Genomic DNA, 16,160 nt, shown 5'->3' with positions numbered 1-16,160 from the left:
ACATTCAGTAAATATCTGTTGAATAGGTTAGTTAATATCAAGGTGGGCCACAATGTCCTAAATAATTCTTTTTGCCTTTCTTCTTTGTGGCACAACAACTGTTCGTCTTCATTCTATAAATGGGAAAAGCAAAAATCGCCAGGTGAGAAGCAAAGCTGAGTACCATACCCTTCTCCATCTCCTTCCCCTCCAGTGTCACCATCATCAGCCCACAATGGACAGTGGGTGAGTTACACTTATCCCATGGGAAGGAACATACTCCCTTCTTCAGCAACTCATTGCCAAATTTTACTTCTCAGTTGGAAAGTCCTTTCTGGGGTCCAACTGAGTTCTGTTAGGGGGTTGGAGGTGGAAGCCTGGGGCTCACACAGAGTGGAATATAACAATATGACTGGAGAAACAGTAGCCACAGGAGGCAAAGGACAACCCAGCCCATTGTGAGATGTGTGGGTAGGGAGGACTCAGTGTACACACACACACACACACACACACACACACACACACACAGAAAAAAAAACCCAGGCCAGCCCACAGCACCCCTGTCATTTACCCTGAGTACCCAACAAGGACTCTCAGGGAGATCCAGCCCACTCTATGAGCCCTGTGAGCTGTCACTGGAATCTCTGCTGTGTTCTACCAATAGGGACATGGCACAGAGGGACCCTGGAAGAGAGGCGGTTCTGTGTCAGCTCAGTGAGACAGAACCAGAGACCATGGACACCCCTTTCTCCACTTGGCTTACTCCATTGTGGTCCTAGCCTGATCATCCACAGGGGGAGAAACGTGCTGGGCAGGGTGGTCCCACTTGGGCCATCTCAATCCCTAAACATTGACTATTTCAAGGATCGAAAATCATTGGGAATTTTGGCAACAACCCAGGACTAAGATCACTGGCCTAGGGAAGGGAAATAAGCAAGCTGCACACTCAACCAAAGAGGAGAAGAGGAATGTCCCCAGAATGCCCATTTCCTTGGTCAGAGGTCATACCATAACCCAAAACACATTTCGAAAGTGCCTCTGACCACTTCATCTGTTTCTCTTTTTTCATTTTTCACTAAATGAAGACAGTGAGCCTTTTTATTCACAGTTGCTTCTCCTTAGAAGCTGGCTCAGAGTCCCTGATGCTGAAGTAACCAGCCACAAGGTTCACTCCAAGAAGACAGTGAGCAACAGAAGAAAAAAAAACACTATAGGAAAGAGAGTTCTAACTACAAGCACTGTTTTTCAAATTCTTAATTTTTTTCACATTGTCACCTGCATTTTATTTATTTATTTCTGTTTGTTTTGGGGGGTGGTAATTAGGTTTATTTATTTACATATATATTTTTTAGTGGAAGCACCAGGGATTGAACTCAGGACCTTGGGCACGCTAAGCACAGACTCTACCACTGAGCTATACCCTCCGCCTATAAGTACTGTGTTGCACTTTCTATCTTTGTTTCTACATATCTTTCTGCTCTGACTTTCTCTTCCAACACAGAAAAGCTATTAAACCTCACTAGTAGAAACCAATTAGGATGAATATAAATTATTATAGAAATTACAACTAGATACACAGGTATTTTTTTCATCATGATGCAATAAGAAGTTTCAGCTTCCTTAGCAAGGAAGAGTCTTCTCAGGCTTTACCAACTAGACAAGGACCATCTCTAACACTGAATTTCTCATGTAGAATGATGCTTCTGCATCAAAATAGCTTAATTTCATATGTGAAATATATATCAGTGTTAAAATACCCTCCTTGATGTCACTACATACAGTATTAATTTCTGTACAAAAAAAGGTTTAATAAGAAAAGTTAAACTTCAGTCCTGTCTTTGTAGATTATTTACAAGTTCAAAAATAGCAAGACCTATATTGAGATTTTACTGTATAATAAGAATCCACATAACCCTCTTCTCTCCTAAACTCCTGCCCAATTTTTTTCCACTGTTCTTTCTCTCCTCCCCTACCATGTTAAAGTCTGTGAGATGGTTCTAATTCCACACAGTCCCCAGACATTAAGGAAGAGGTTGGAATTTGCAAAATCAGAAGCACAAGGTTCCCCATCCTGCCCCCTTCCATCCCCTACCTGTGGAGAGAGAGAGAGAGAGCTTGGATTTTCATCCTGCACACTCCACTCATCATGCTCCACCTCTTTATCTTCCCCTCCAGACTCCAAGATCTGAGAGAAGGGAAACAGCTTGTTCGAGTCACTCGCAATCATCTGCCAGAGTACACATCAATACCTTGGGGTGGGCTGGACTAAGATTCACAGGGCTTCCTCTTCCCAGGCCAGAGTCCTCCCCCAGCCAGTTCAGACAGCAGCTGAGCTATCTCCCACGTTGTGTGCCTACCAGAAGAAAACCTAAAGTGTCCAGATTTACAAAATCTTTAACCAGGGGATAATCATTTCCAACAGCAGCAACATTATTTTTCATGTTCTAAAAGGATTTGCTCCAGGGTCTCTTTAAATAAAAGCTGCCTTAGTGGTTTGAATTAGTTTTTCACTTGCCAAAAAATTGAATTACAAATAAATTTTCAACAATATATGTATTCTGTAAAGCCAAGCAGAGCTAAACTAATTAGCCCAGCAGCTCAGAAGTTGGTGACCTTGCATAGAAAACCTATTTGCACTGGCTAAAAATTCTATGTATCAATTCCCCCAGGGCCCTTGTGAAACCAGCTGTCTGAATCTATAATAAAGGGGAACTTCATTGAATACTACCTCAAACAGGACCAATGAAATAGCAACATGTTTTCACTATTAGGTACATGTCTGGGCAGACTCAAGGTAAATGTTCAATAAATATCTGATAAAAGAATAAATGAATGAATGAAATGCTAACTCTTCCTAAAGTGACTTGCACAAGGTCAGTGGCCTCATCTGTCACACCAAGTGCTGGTGATCTGGGTGGATGATCTCCAGAGTACCACTCAGCTCTAATATTCTGAGACTTTTTAAACCTTTCCTTCATGTTTATTGGCTTTAAGATCCTCAGATTATCAGATCAATATGCCTTGAAAGAAAGTATTGAGAACCAATTCCCTAAAACAATTCAGTGCACTTTGGGAAGATAAAACAACTCTTCCCTGGCCTCCCAGACCATTCTTTCCCAGGAATCAGTTTAGGGATTGGAATGCTCAGGGCACATCAGCCCATTCTGCAGACAGCCCAACTTACCTAAATGGGAGACTAGTGATGGAAGAACTCCTATGGGATATATATACCTTGAAGGAGGCAGACTTGAACTGCAACTACTCTCTCTGATACAAGGTATATTTGATAGCACTATTAGACTGTGAACCCCAGGCCTCTTGCTGTCTCTAAAGAAACCCTGAGAAGAAATAAAAGCCCCTGTGCCCTTGAGGTTACTGTAGGAAAGAACCAGAAGGCTCCCTCATGGACCTCACCCAACAGGAACGCTGTGCTTTATCTTAAGGACAAGGCATACTTCGCTGGCATTCAGTGCCAGTCCCACCTCATTCGTGTCCTGCTGCTGTCTGAATTACAAGCCTGCTGTTCTGTTAATTAGCAAAGTTGAAATGTTCTGACTCTGTTAGGGAGGTAAAAATTACCCCCGCGTCTCCCCAGGATCTCCAGCAGGGGTCTTCTCCAAGCCCTACTCCTGCCTCCTCCTCGCTCCAAATGGCTTATGCTCATATGGCTGCTGCCTGTTCCTCTTCACATTTTTCTAGTCACCATTCCTATGCTGGAAAATGCCAATCATCCTCACTCTGGATCCCAGCCTCTGTGGCCCCACATGGCAAGAGCAGGACCAGCCCTGTGTCCCAGGCCCTGTCCGTGGTTTTATGGCTCTGGGATGACAGTGAGTCTCCCAGGGCAGCTGGGTGCTTCATCCATGCTAATGTCCTTCCGAAAGCAATCCTGACTTCAACAAGCAAAGAAACAAACAAGTAAGTGTTGAGCACTCGGAGGTGCGAGCTGCCACAGTACCCATGGATTGCTCTTTATCGCCTTTTGGTTCTCAGTCACACCCCCTCAACTTGCACTTATTTAGAAGTTATTGTGTAAGTATTCTAATGTTGCATCAAATGGGCCTGAACCCTGGTTCACCACTGAGACAGCAAATTTCTCAATGCTCAGGTCTCTGTCTCCTCTGTCCACTCCACTCCTATGGTGTCCAGCACGGGAGCCTTGATGAAGGTGGCACTGAAACACTGACTGATCTGCTGGACAAAAGAGATTTGGCTTAGAATTGAGAGTTTCAAGAATTCATTAGGCCCAACCTTGGTTTGGGAGTAATTTGGACAGTTTCCTATTTCCAGATTCTTTCGTTCATCAATTCTTTATTGAACACCTATTATGTGCTAGGCCTAACGTTGGGCTTTGGCGATACTTTGACAACTAAGGAATGGACCCTGCTTTCCAGGAGGCTTCCAGGCAGAAACAGATGTGCAGATAGGATGATGAACTGTTATCAGAGATAGGACATCACCTGTACAGAATGCAAGGGAGCTCAAAGGAAAGGCTTCCTAAAGGTGAGTTCTAAATCCTTGCTACTTAAAGTGACAAGCATCACCTACCAGCTAGAACCTTGCTAGAAATGCAGAATCCCAGGCGCCACCCCAGACCTACGGAATCAGAGCCTGTGCCTTAACAAGAAGCCCAGGTGATGATATACACTATGTTTAGGGAAGTGCTACACTCCAAAGCATGTCTTTCTATCCCAGAGCTGCCTCAGAGGCAGAGACAGATAAAAGCAAACTTTAGCCTCGTCTAAGCAGAAACCTCTAAAATCTGGTCCAGTGCTGCCACTCACAACCCCTCCCATCTCGGCCACGGGAAGACCCCTCACCACTGTCCAGGATTCTAGAGATTCAGCCATTACTCTGTGACCCAGAACTCAAACACAGCTCTGGAATGAAAAGGCTATCCAGGAGGGCTACCTGCCTTCAGGGCACTGAGGCTGGGCCGTGTCTTATCTTTTGACGTTTATGAATAACACTTGTCCAAACTGGTCAGAATTTTGGTAACTTAAATCACTCTCTTATGGATCAAGTATTTTAATTTTACACAAATCTTCCTCACTGTCCCAACCTTCAGAGCCCTCTGCCTCCTCTAATTGCTCTCAGTACCACAAATACCATCACTGATCTTATTTATAGGCCAAGATGCCATCTCTGAGATGGCCCTGGAGGACAGAGCAGCCAGGTGGTTTATGCCTCTTTTTCGCACCTGCACTCCCACCAACAGGTACAAAGCCCTGAACACTGGGCAATGCTGGATGAGAAACAGAGGAAGGAGAGGTGCCCCCACCCTAGGGAGCACCATTTCTAAAGAGAGCACAGTGCTCATCTCAGGTAATTCCCTCCCTGGGAGGGGAGACTTAATTTTTGCCCTGTGAGAATGTCCAGCCTAATACCTTGTGCCCACTTCCCTTGACATCAGGAAGCTACCAGACACTGTATACAAAAACAACTTAAGATTCTGAGGTTCTGAACCTGCCTCCAACATGGTTGCCCCGCATCCCTTCCCTCCTGATTACTGGTACCATCATCCACTGAGTTACCCACATAGAAGCCTGGGAGGCAAAGGAGGCATAGCCTAGTCGTCCCTCTCCTACATTGCAAATATTGATTCAGTCACTTTGTTCCGTTGGTTCTACCTCTTAAATCTTTCTCTAATCCATCATTTCCTCTGTGCAGTTCCCTGACCTCCCCGTCAAGCTGAGCTGCCCCTGACTGTACCTGCACTCTTTCACTCCTGAAAGGCATTTCTGTGTTTTCATTCTGCTTCCCATTAATTGATCTGACACCCTGCAGGTGGGGACCATGTCTTACTCATTGTTCTACCCCAGCACCTAGCACAGTGCCTGTCATGCAAGAGACTACAGAAATACTGAATGAAACTGAGGAGGCACAGGTCCTAAGAAGACAAAGAGTAAGAGTGGTGAGTTGGTGGCAATTCATCAGGGCAGCTCCTCGAAGAGGTGATCTTTGAACCAGGTTTTGAATTAGGGGAGGGCCACAGGATGGTGCTCTGGTGGGAAGCAACATGTGCCAAGGCAGAGAGAGAGGGGCAAGCAAGCTGTGTGCTAGAGACGGAGAGGGCTTACTGACAGAACAGAAAAGCAGGCTTAGGGAGTGATGGAAAGAGAGGCCTGGAGGTGGTGGTTGGGCTCTGTGATCTCACTTTGAACATGATCAATCTCAACAGGGTTGATTCCCGAGAAGGCACCAGTAAAGCTGTGGCTGCAAGTGCCTGCAAAGCTCAGAGAGCTGGGCTGTGCTGCAGCCAGGGCCAGGGCTGGGTAGAGTCTGGCTGGTCCCAAAGGAAAGCTGTGCTTCTAAAACAAAGCTGGACCCAGCAGGTGCTGACCCCAACCTCCATATCACATTCTGTTTTATCTTCAAAGAGACAGCAGGTTGCGGGGGGGTGGGGGGGTGGGAAGGGATGGGACACATGGCCCCTGTATGGTAGATGGTGGAATAGGGGGGCAGGGGGTACTGGAACTTGGTCTCTTTTTATCTTCTCCCTAGGTTCCAAGAAAGGCAGGAAGAATGTTCATCTGCTAGGTACCTCCTGGGAGCCCGCCAGGCCAGTAAGGAGGCTGAGAGTTTGTGTAAGTCCCCATGAAGATGCAGTGTGGAACTGACTCATAAAGGGAAGAGACTTAAGGACATGACCCCTTCTGTGTGGGGACTAGAAGGGCAGAGCCCTTGGGAAAAGACACAGTGCAGCTAGGATGAGAGGGAACCTATCAGTGTGAAGAGGCGGTGATCTGTCCCTTCTCTCCTTCCCCTCCTTTCTATATTAACACAAGAGGAGAGAGAGGTGGCAAGGCTGAGAGGGAAAAGGGTAAAGAGTGAGAGAGAAAAAGTTGGAGAGAAAGACACATATACACACACACAGGCAGAAATGGAGGTGAATATTTTGTCTCCTCTTTACAGACGCTAATGAGCTATTAAGGAAACTGCCTGTTGGAAAACTCCTCCAGGGACTATAAATATATTCCTTGGAGATCTCCTTAAAATAACTGCCACTGAGGCAGCAAGTACATGCTGAATGGAAGGAATAAACCTGGCAGAGAAAGAAACTGGACAGCTTTGGGTCAGCAGCAGACACACAGCCCAGTGGGGATCCACTGGCTCTCCCCAGCCTGGGGATCCATCGCCCCCAGTGAGGCCAACTCCCTGCAGCGTCCTCCATCACTGACACCTGCAAATGTCAGACCAGCAGGCAGCATCCTCTCTCCCCTTGGACAGCAGCCACAGTGGAGCAACAACATGGCAGGCTCTCCTCCTCCTCCTGGCACCACGCCATGTAACTTCTGAGAGAAGGACATTCACAAACTTCAGCTCACCTGATTTCAATGCTAAGGGGGAGAGGAAAAAAACACAAGGGATCCTCTTCTGGCAAGTGCTCAATACCAAGCTTTTCCAAGCAAACTGATGAGGCCTTATGCAGCGTGAGGCAGTAGCCAGGGGCTTGAGATGATAGCCAGATGGAGCCGTCTTTTCACAAGGATGCAGTGTCTACCTTCTCTGAACTCTGACATGCATTTGAACTTCACTCGTCATAATAACCATTTCTGCCCTTCTCCATAGTGAGCTGTGTCCCTTCCCCAGGGTGTCTTCCTAACTCCTCCCTGACCCCAGGCTAGCCTGGTTTCCCTTCTCTGTATGTCACATGGCAGGTACCTCAATGCCATGCCATCTCCACCCCTGCACCTGGATTCTAAGCTCTCTAGATTCTAAGCTCTTGAGGGCAGGGACTGAATGCTTATCTCCGTATCTCTAGTGCCTGGCACAGAGCTGGCACTTAATGAGCAACCAAATCTCACTCATCCACAGTGCCATGGTGCTTTCCATACAAAATCTGCTTAATAATGGCTGTGCCTCTCTCTCCTGGTCCCTCTCTGTGCCTATCTCTACCCCATCTCCATCTTTCTCTCACTCACGCTTCCACACAAACTTTAACTGTGGCCAGTTTCAATATTAGATATAAGGTCTTGGCTAATGGGCTACTCTCGAAGGGCAGAAGTTTGTGACACTTACCATTGCTAGATCAGCTCCATTAAAGCTCACTAATAATTAGCACTTTAAACATGTGAGTAGCACCTCTCTAAGCCCAGCTAATGAGCAAACCATTTCTGTTTATTCTTCACAAGCTTTAACATTAGCTTGAACTGTGAGCTCAGCTGCAAGACACACTCCCTCCTTCCCGTCCTTCCCAGAAAGGCTGACATCCTTCAATGCGCTCTGGGCAGAAGGAAATGAACACTTCAAAAGTGACTACATCTGCTGATCACTTTTTTTTAACAGTCTTTGCCAACTGATCAGGTCCAAGTACTCATACCTCATGGATGGTGGTGATAGTAGTAGATTTATCCTCTTTTCGTTACATTGAGTATTACTCTTGGATGGGTCCACAAAGTAACAGAGAACATTAGCCAGTGTGGAATCAGTCAATGATAAATATGAATCAACTGCTAAACATTAGCAGTATATACTTTTATTATTTTGAAAGGGTTATAGAGGTACTCAGAGGCAGAAGGTGTGTTCTATGGAAGTTCAGACATACGAAAATTTCACTCCTTGAGACCCTCACTCTCAATTTCTCTCCCTCTTCCCCAGTCTGCTTCTCAGTAGTATTTTAATTTTAATTAATTTTAATTTAATCAGGACATTATGACTTTAGTTAAAGATGAAACTGTTGCTTCGAAAAGCCAGCTTTGGCATCTGTCACTATGGAAGGCACTCTGGCAGGCATCCAAACATGAAATGACCCAGCACCTTCCCAAGACCTCTCCCCCCTACCCCATCCCATGGCCTGAAATTCAGGTGTGGGTTGCTGCAGTGAACTAGCAATGGCTGATTGCAGAGCTCAGAGCAGATCCTTGGGGCAGCTCCTGGAGCAGTCTCTCTCACCCCAGCCCAGAGCTTCTCCCTGCTCCCACCTTCAGGCTTTCTGATTCCACAGTTGTGCCATTCCTGCCTTAGTCTCAGATACCATGCCCATCAGTGGAAACAAGGCCACAGGGAAATACTGGGTACAGATTGGACACAGGTCCACCACAGGCATGGAAAAACTAGGATCAAAGTAATAACCAGGTTTGCAGAATCGCAAGTCCAGCGTGACAGGTGAGAAGGGCCACACCCAAAAGTCATATTACTGAGTGAACTTTAGCAAACTAAAGCACCTTCTCCCACTTGAAGGCCATGCATGCTGCTGTCCTTGGTCCTGAGCTAGTTGTGTAGTTGCTACTCAGAGTGGCTGCTGTTCAGACTTAGGATATATGAATCAAATGAGAAAGAGTCAGAGGCAAAAGAGATGTTAAGATATATCAAGGAGATAAATATGAAAAAGTGTTGAAGGACAGAGACAGAGAGAGATTACTACAGAGACTTAAGAGACTTGTTTTGGTATTGTTTTAAAATAATTGAAGTAACCAAGGAAGAAAGGTCTGTGCGTGTGTGAATGCGCATACGCACGCACACACACACCCCTCCCGTGGAAGTGAGACAGCATGAACTCCTTATGTCCCCCAATACTATGTTTAGATTTTTGGATAAACTGAAGTGGATGAGTTGGCCATGGAAAGATTCCTAGAGTTTTAAGGAATTTTTAAACCTCTTCTTAACTTATTACCTTGGGTATCTAAACAATTCAGTTCAATAAATATTGAGCACCTATATGTGCCAAGTCAAGTCCCAGTCGCTATGGGTACAATGATAAAAAATGTAGAGTTCCTGACCTTAAAGGACTTTTGGTTTAGAGGGAGAATCAGACATATCAACATGTAATTTTAATATCAGGTAAGAAACACAGTGATAGATGTATATACAAGGGACAAATATTCAGAAAATCCCAAAGAGATGATAAAATCAAGGTCTAAGAAAGTGTCTGAAAAGTGAAGGAGCAGTAACTAGCAAAGAGGCAATGGGTAATGGGAACATCAGCAAGGTCCTGGACTGGACAGGATAGCAGTGCGTACTGAGGTCTCTCTGGTGGGGGTCAGGGAACAGAGAAGAGTGGCTAAGTTCCCCCCACCCATTACTCAGACCTTGCCACAGTAACAGAGACATGAGTTAATGTTTGCCAGAGATAAGCAACAAAGCTTCCCTTGCAGACCTAGCATAATGAAGAGGCAGCATAAGCTAGGAAATGACCAGGACGAGGAAAGAGTCTGATTCGTGATGCCCGCTGTTTCTTAAGAAAGAAGCATCACCATGTCAAGTGCTAAACAGGAAAACAAGATAACCTGAATATCTCATGAAGCTAGAATTCTTCCCCTGAACATGGAAAACAAGGAGCTGGTGGGGTGTCTGCAAAGGCTTGCCCAGGTAAACTCAACTCTGCTCACCAGAGGACACACTAAGCTGCACATTCCAGGAGCACCTGCTAAACCAAAGCAGGCTTCCTAATCTTGCCTCAGAAATGTGCGTGGTAGGAAAGGCCTTGAACCTCATGAAGCTGCATGCAAGTTACTGTGTGTATGTCCACATGTGCCCACTTTTATGAGAAGAGAATTGTGTAATTCTAGTCTTCATGAGATTTTTTTTTTCATAGAAAGGGTCAAAGGCTTCCTAAATGGTAGAGAACCTCTGGTCTAAAGCAAAGTCAGAATGAGACACTATAATCTGAGTTCTAACCACTAGATCCTATCACGCAGCATCTGCCTCACTCACAGCCCAGTACTGTGGCTGGGCTGTAAGGGAAAGTAGCTAGAGAAGAAAAAATGACTTAGATTCCTTAGCCTGGATAAAAGGAACCTGAGGCAGATGGTGGGAGGTGAAGGCTGTGCACTGAATCCCACACTCTAAGGATAAGCCTTGGAGATGGTTTTGTCTTGTAACGGAGTTACTGAGGGCCAGAAGGGATGAGGTTAAGCACGAAGTGAGTTTTACAAATGCCTAGACAGTGTCTTTCCTGGAAACCATACTAATTGAAGACTCCCCCTGGCCTCTGACCCCAGCTGGCAGAGGGATGACAACTTGACCCAAGACCATCCCTAGATCCATGAGGGGTTATGGTCAGGATTAGAGCCAGCACAGGGGGTCTGCAAGCTTACTTAAGAGCCCTTGGAGGCTGGATTGTGGCAGGATAAGGAGACTCTCAGCTGTTCCTAGTCAGGAAGCCACAGTGGGGCAAACCTGGCCACTATTTGCACAACAAGCCATCTTGCAGAAGATGGTGGCTCTCCCAGCGCAGGCACATCCTGAGAGGAGGTTCACAGCCCTGAGGAAAGCACAGGCTCTGGATTCAGACAGAACTAAGTCTGACTCCCAGCTCTAGCACTTATCAGCTGTGTGCCCTTAGACAAAGTACTTAACCTCTCTAGGTCTGTTTCCTCATCAGAGATAAAAATACCTACTTCACAGGCTATGGTGATGATTAAAGGAGAAAATCCATTTAAAGGTACCAGACACATACCTGATGCTAAGTCAATGTAACACTCCTTCCTTCCTCCCTGTTCACCTTGGCAGCCTCGCATGGGGCCTAGTACATCGTAGATGCTCAATGAGTGTTGATTATGTGAACAGATGAATGAATAAGAGAACAAGTAAGTAAATGGAGAAAATTCAGAAAATGGCAGCTAATAACCACCTCTTCACCTTCTCACTACACACCTGTGAGCTATGCTGCTCACACTCACTGTGTAGTAAAGTGTGTAGTTGCTCTGAATTTGTATTATTTCTCTCCCTTATCCAATCTGAGCTGTTTGGCGAGCACTTCAAATGCTCCTGCTCCCAAAGCCACATTCCCCAGATGCAAAAGAAAGCCTGCTGTCCCCAAAGGGAGCAGCTGTGATTGAGTGCTTGCCCCTTCCTCCTGTGTCCAGAGGACTATGGTCCTGGGCACCCCTCCCATACTAATCTCCATGTGTTCAGCCTGTAGCTGGCTAGCCTCATCCCTTCTTTCCTGGCTCCTCTCCCCAACTGCTCTGGGTTCCAGACAAAGATATACGTGGCCAGGTGGCATTTCTGAGAAGCACTCTTACTGAAGACACATCCCAACAGCAGGGCCACCATCTGTGATGAGGTAGCCCTAACATCTACCCATGGGCAGAATCTTCAGAGCCCCAGAAGCCCGCAGGGAGAAACAGGAGGCCAGAGGGGAGCCCGTGCCCTGTGGGTCTTTTTCTTTAGTTGGCCTTGAGCTGTCAGGCCATTGTGAATGGAAAGTTCACAGAGGAAGAAAGACCAGAGAGGTTGCAGAGCTAGATGTGGAGGCCAGGAGAATGGTGAATACAAATCCCAGTGGGTCGGACCCCCAATCCACCTACGTATAGAATAGATGGCTCCAAATTGCTAAGGTTTTCTATTCCAGGATCCCTGACATTCTTTTCTCATTAATTCCCCAATACTGATAATTTTCTCCAATAATCTGAGCAGAATACCTCTAGGAGGTAGGGAAACATGGCTCTTTTTGCTCTTCTCCAGCTACTTAAAGAAGAGGAGTCCTGGCCGTGACCAGGGAGCCATGAGGTTGCCTTGGCCATGGATGAATGTGCACATGTACTCAGAACACAGCTTATATGCTTGAGGACTTGAATAATGTTAAAGTAGGGAGTAATGATATTCACTACAGCTTTATATTATTGAAAAATCACACAAAACCTAAATGTTAAACCACAGGTGATTGGTAAAATTATCCATGGTCTACCCACTCTATGTAGCCATTAAATATGACACTGTACAAGAATAATTAAGGCCATGGGAAATGTTACGGTGTGTGGTTAAGCGGGAAAACCAGATTGTAAAACAGTATGTACAACCTTATCCCAATCGTATATATACTGGTGTTTGTATGTGAGTTTAAAAACCACATACACAGATGTACATGGTGGTTATCTCTAGAAAATGGTATTATGACTGATGTGGTTAACACTTCTTTAATGTTTTTCACTATCCAATTTTTCTTATTATTTTAAGAGTAAATTCTCTCCTTTGTATATTAATCTTTTATATAGAGGATCTTTATGTAATATTCATGCACTTTAAACATTTAATAATTAGGTTGTGGTTATGACACTATCTACAAAAAGCATTGTAAAAGCAAACTTATTTAAAGTTTAGGACAACTGCGTTAAGCAGCTGTCCACTCTATGATGTGATTCCATGGTGAATAAAAAATGGCTACCATTCATCACAGATAAAGTTGTCTTATGACTGAAAGAACTGAAGTCCAAATAAGCTGTAAAAAGAAAATTAATTTTTCATTAAATGCCATTTAAAGATTTGCCATGTATGCAAATAGGCTTTATCTCAGGAAGGCAAGATATTACAGAAGTTTCAAGTAAAATAAAATCAACATGGTTTTGGATTAAAAAACTAAATAGTATAACAGATATCTGTTGAGTGAATCTCTAAGTACCTATTACGTGCCAAAGGGATTTTCAACTAGACTTCCATTTGGAGGAATAAATGAATGAAAGTAATTAAACATGTTTCGGAAAAAAGATGAATAATAGGTTGGGCTTGCCCTACTAGATATTAAAATATATATTTTTAAACTGCAGTTATTAAAAGGTGGCACAGACACAAGAATTAACATACAAATGAATGGAGCCTGATTCATAGACCTAATAAAGATCTGACATATTTAAGAACCTAATATAAGATAAAGGAAAAATCTAAAGAAATGGGGAAAAGACAAATTATTCAATAAATTGCACTGGAAAATGAACCAGTTGGCAAAGAAAAATCAAGTTAACCCTCATAACTTCATACTATACACCAAAATAAATTTTAGACAGATTAGAAAAACAAATCTTAAAAATGACATACAAAAAAAGCACCTTAAGAGAAAATATGGGTGAATTTAACAGATCCCTGAATGAGAAAGCACTCTCTAGACATGAAAGCATTGAAAGAAATAAGAAAGGAAAATATTTACGGTTTTGTCTATGGAAAATTTTAAACTATACATCAGAGTATAAACAAAATTTAGAATGTAAATGACAAGGTGGGAAACATATTTACAACAAATCTGACAAAGGATTACTACTACTCCCTATCTGAAAAACAGGCAACGAATATAAACATACATTTCAAAAAAAGGAGAAATGGCAATAAACAAGAAAAAGGGGTCAACCTAATTAGTAATCAAGGAAATACAAATTAAACAATGAGACGTTTTAAAATCTATTAAATTTGCTAAGACTTTGAAAAGGCTATAATGGTTACTGTTGGCGAGAGTTCAGTGCTAGCCCTCTCTGCCCATATCCCTGCTAGTGCAAGTGAAATTGCCGCACCCGCTCCAGAAGGCAGTTCTGTAATATGAACGTCAATGATGCTACACATAAAGCGATGATCTAGGAATTCAATTTCCCTTCTGGATGTCCACCTAAGGAACCAAGGAAAAATGAGGGCAAATATTTGAGGACAGGGAGTTTCAAAGCAGCACTTTTTATTGTAGTCCCAAACTACAAACAGCCTAAATATCCAACAGAAGGGGACTAGTTAGATAAAATTAAGATAGCTCTAAACGGAATACCAAACAGCCATTAAAATTTTAATTTTTGAATAATTTATAATTTCATGGAAAAATGCTCACAATATGTAAAGTAAGAAATAGGATACTAATGATACATGCGCTATACATATGTTAGGTTGAATCACATGAAATTGCTGAGGCTAAGCTATTGTTTTTTTTTTACCTTCAGAAATACAAATTTGTTATGATCCCAAATATGGATACAATATATTTCCGGGTTGTGAGTATTACGAAGATATTTCATTTTCTTCTTTATACTATTCCATAGTTTTCAAAATTTCTTCAATGAACAGGTATTAAAGTTTCCAAGTTGTATAGTTACATGAAGACCATACGAAGAAACAAACAAAACTCAAATATGGAATAAACCACCTCTGTTTCCTCTTGCCTGGATTTTACAGTCCTCTGCCTCTTAGATAAAGAGCATGGAGACTGAGAGATCAATGTCTCTCCTTCATTTTATTTGCATGTTCTGTAATTTGCTCCTTGGAATTAACCCCCAGAAAAGGAAGCAAAGCCCCAAAAGGATCTGACCTGTGCTGTCAGGCCCCCTTCCTCCAGGAAGCCTCCCCAGACCAGGCATGAGAGCCATGAGATTTCTAACACCCAGCAGTGGCCCCATGCTGTTCAGTGAGAAGTGCCACAGAAGAGGAAAGCAGGCAGCATCCTCATTGGGAATCCTCCCCACTCGTGTCACTGCCACTTCCTAGAGCTGGGACTGAGGTTCCTGCCCCTGTCCCATTGTAGGCTCACACATAAGAAGTAAAGGCCCACAGGCTTGGGAGAAGGCAACCAGCAGCTTCCCTCCAACAGCACGTTGGTGAGATTGAATCCATCACCCCCAGCCTGACATCTTATTGTGCTCTATATTCTTGCCAGATGTCTGCAGGAATCCTCATTCACTACATGACAAGGACCTCCTAATGACACGTCCTCTCCCAGCACTCCTTGACTGTGCCATTCACAGAGCTCCTAGGCCCCACGAGGTGGCAGAAAGAAAACCAGGTTTGTTGTCAGATGATCTGGGTTCAACTCATAACATCAACTTAGCAACTTTGAGGAGGTTCCTCATCCTCTCTGTACTCAATTTCCTCAAAAGGACATTTCAATATTACCCTAGTAAGGATTAAATAAATTCAAGATAAAGCAGTTGCCAAACTGCAAAGCCCCATACAAAAGTAAAGTATTAGCTATCATGCCTGTATTGCAGCCTTTGTGTGGAAGAAATTACAGATTTTAAGCCTTTCTGGTCTTGAAGCATGGCTATGCTTTTAGGCACTAGCTAAAGCCCTCCCATCACTGCAACCATCACCATCAGCCTCAGAAGAGAGGCAGCCCCCTGGTTTGGTAACCATGATCAGAGAAAGCCTGGCTCATCCCCTGTCTACCTGTACTTCTCTGGTGTACAGCACATTAATGTGCTAATTGTAACCCTGAACTCCAGGCAGACATTAGTATGCAGGGCAAGTATGGGACTAGATGCGGGGTGACTGTGTGGCTATGTTCCCATTCCCATTCGGGGAACACAGGGAACATGATTCCCAACGTGGGACGAGGACTGTGTCAAAATAACCAAAGGCACATCCCTGAATTCCTACATGTGCAATTGTCTCAGCATACCCATTGAGACCAAAACCTGGGAGACACTCTCAGTTCTTCATGAAATGCCAGCCCCAGGAGAGTCTCATCACCTCTTCCAACCTCCTTCCCTTCT

At 44.1% G+C, this 16,160-nt stretch overlaps 1 protein-coding gene across 15 annotated transcripts in view; it reads right to left on the bottom strand.

The window, feature by feature from the left end:
• Window positions 1–16,160, bottom strand: part of KALRN (kalirin RhoGEF kinase) — a 616,794-nt gene that overhangs the window by 441,360 nt on the left and 159,274 nt on the right. The gene's annotated exons all lie outside the window — the stretch shown is intronic.

Source organism: Camelus bactrianus, chromosome 1, assembly GCF_048773025.1.
Source record: "Camelus bactrianus isolate YW-2024 breed Bactrian camel chromosome 1, ASM4877302v1, whole genome shotgun sequence".
Lineage (NCBI taxonomy): Eukaryota > Metazoa > Chordata > Mammalia > Artiodactyla > Camelidae > Camelus > Camelus bactrianus.
This window is presented reverse-complemented; position numbering and strand designations above follow the sequence as displayed.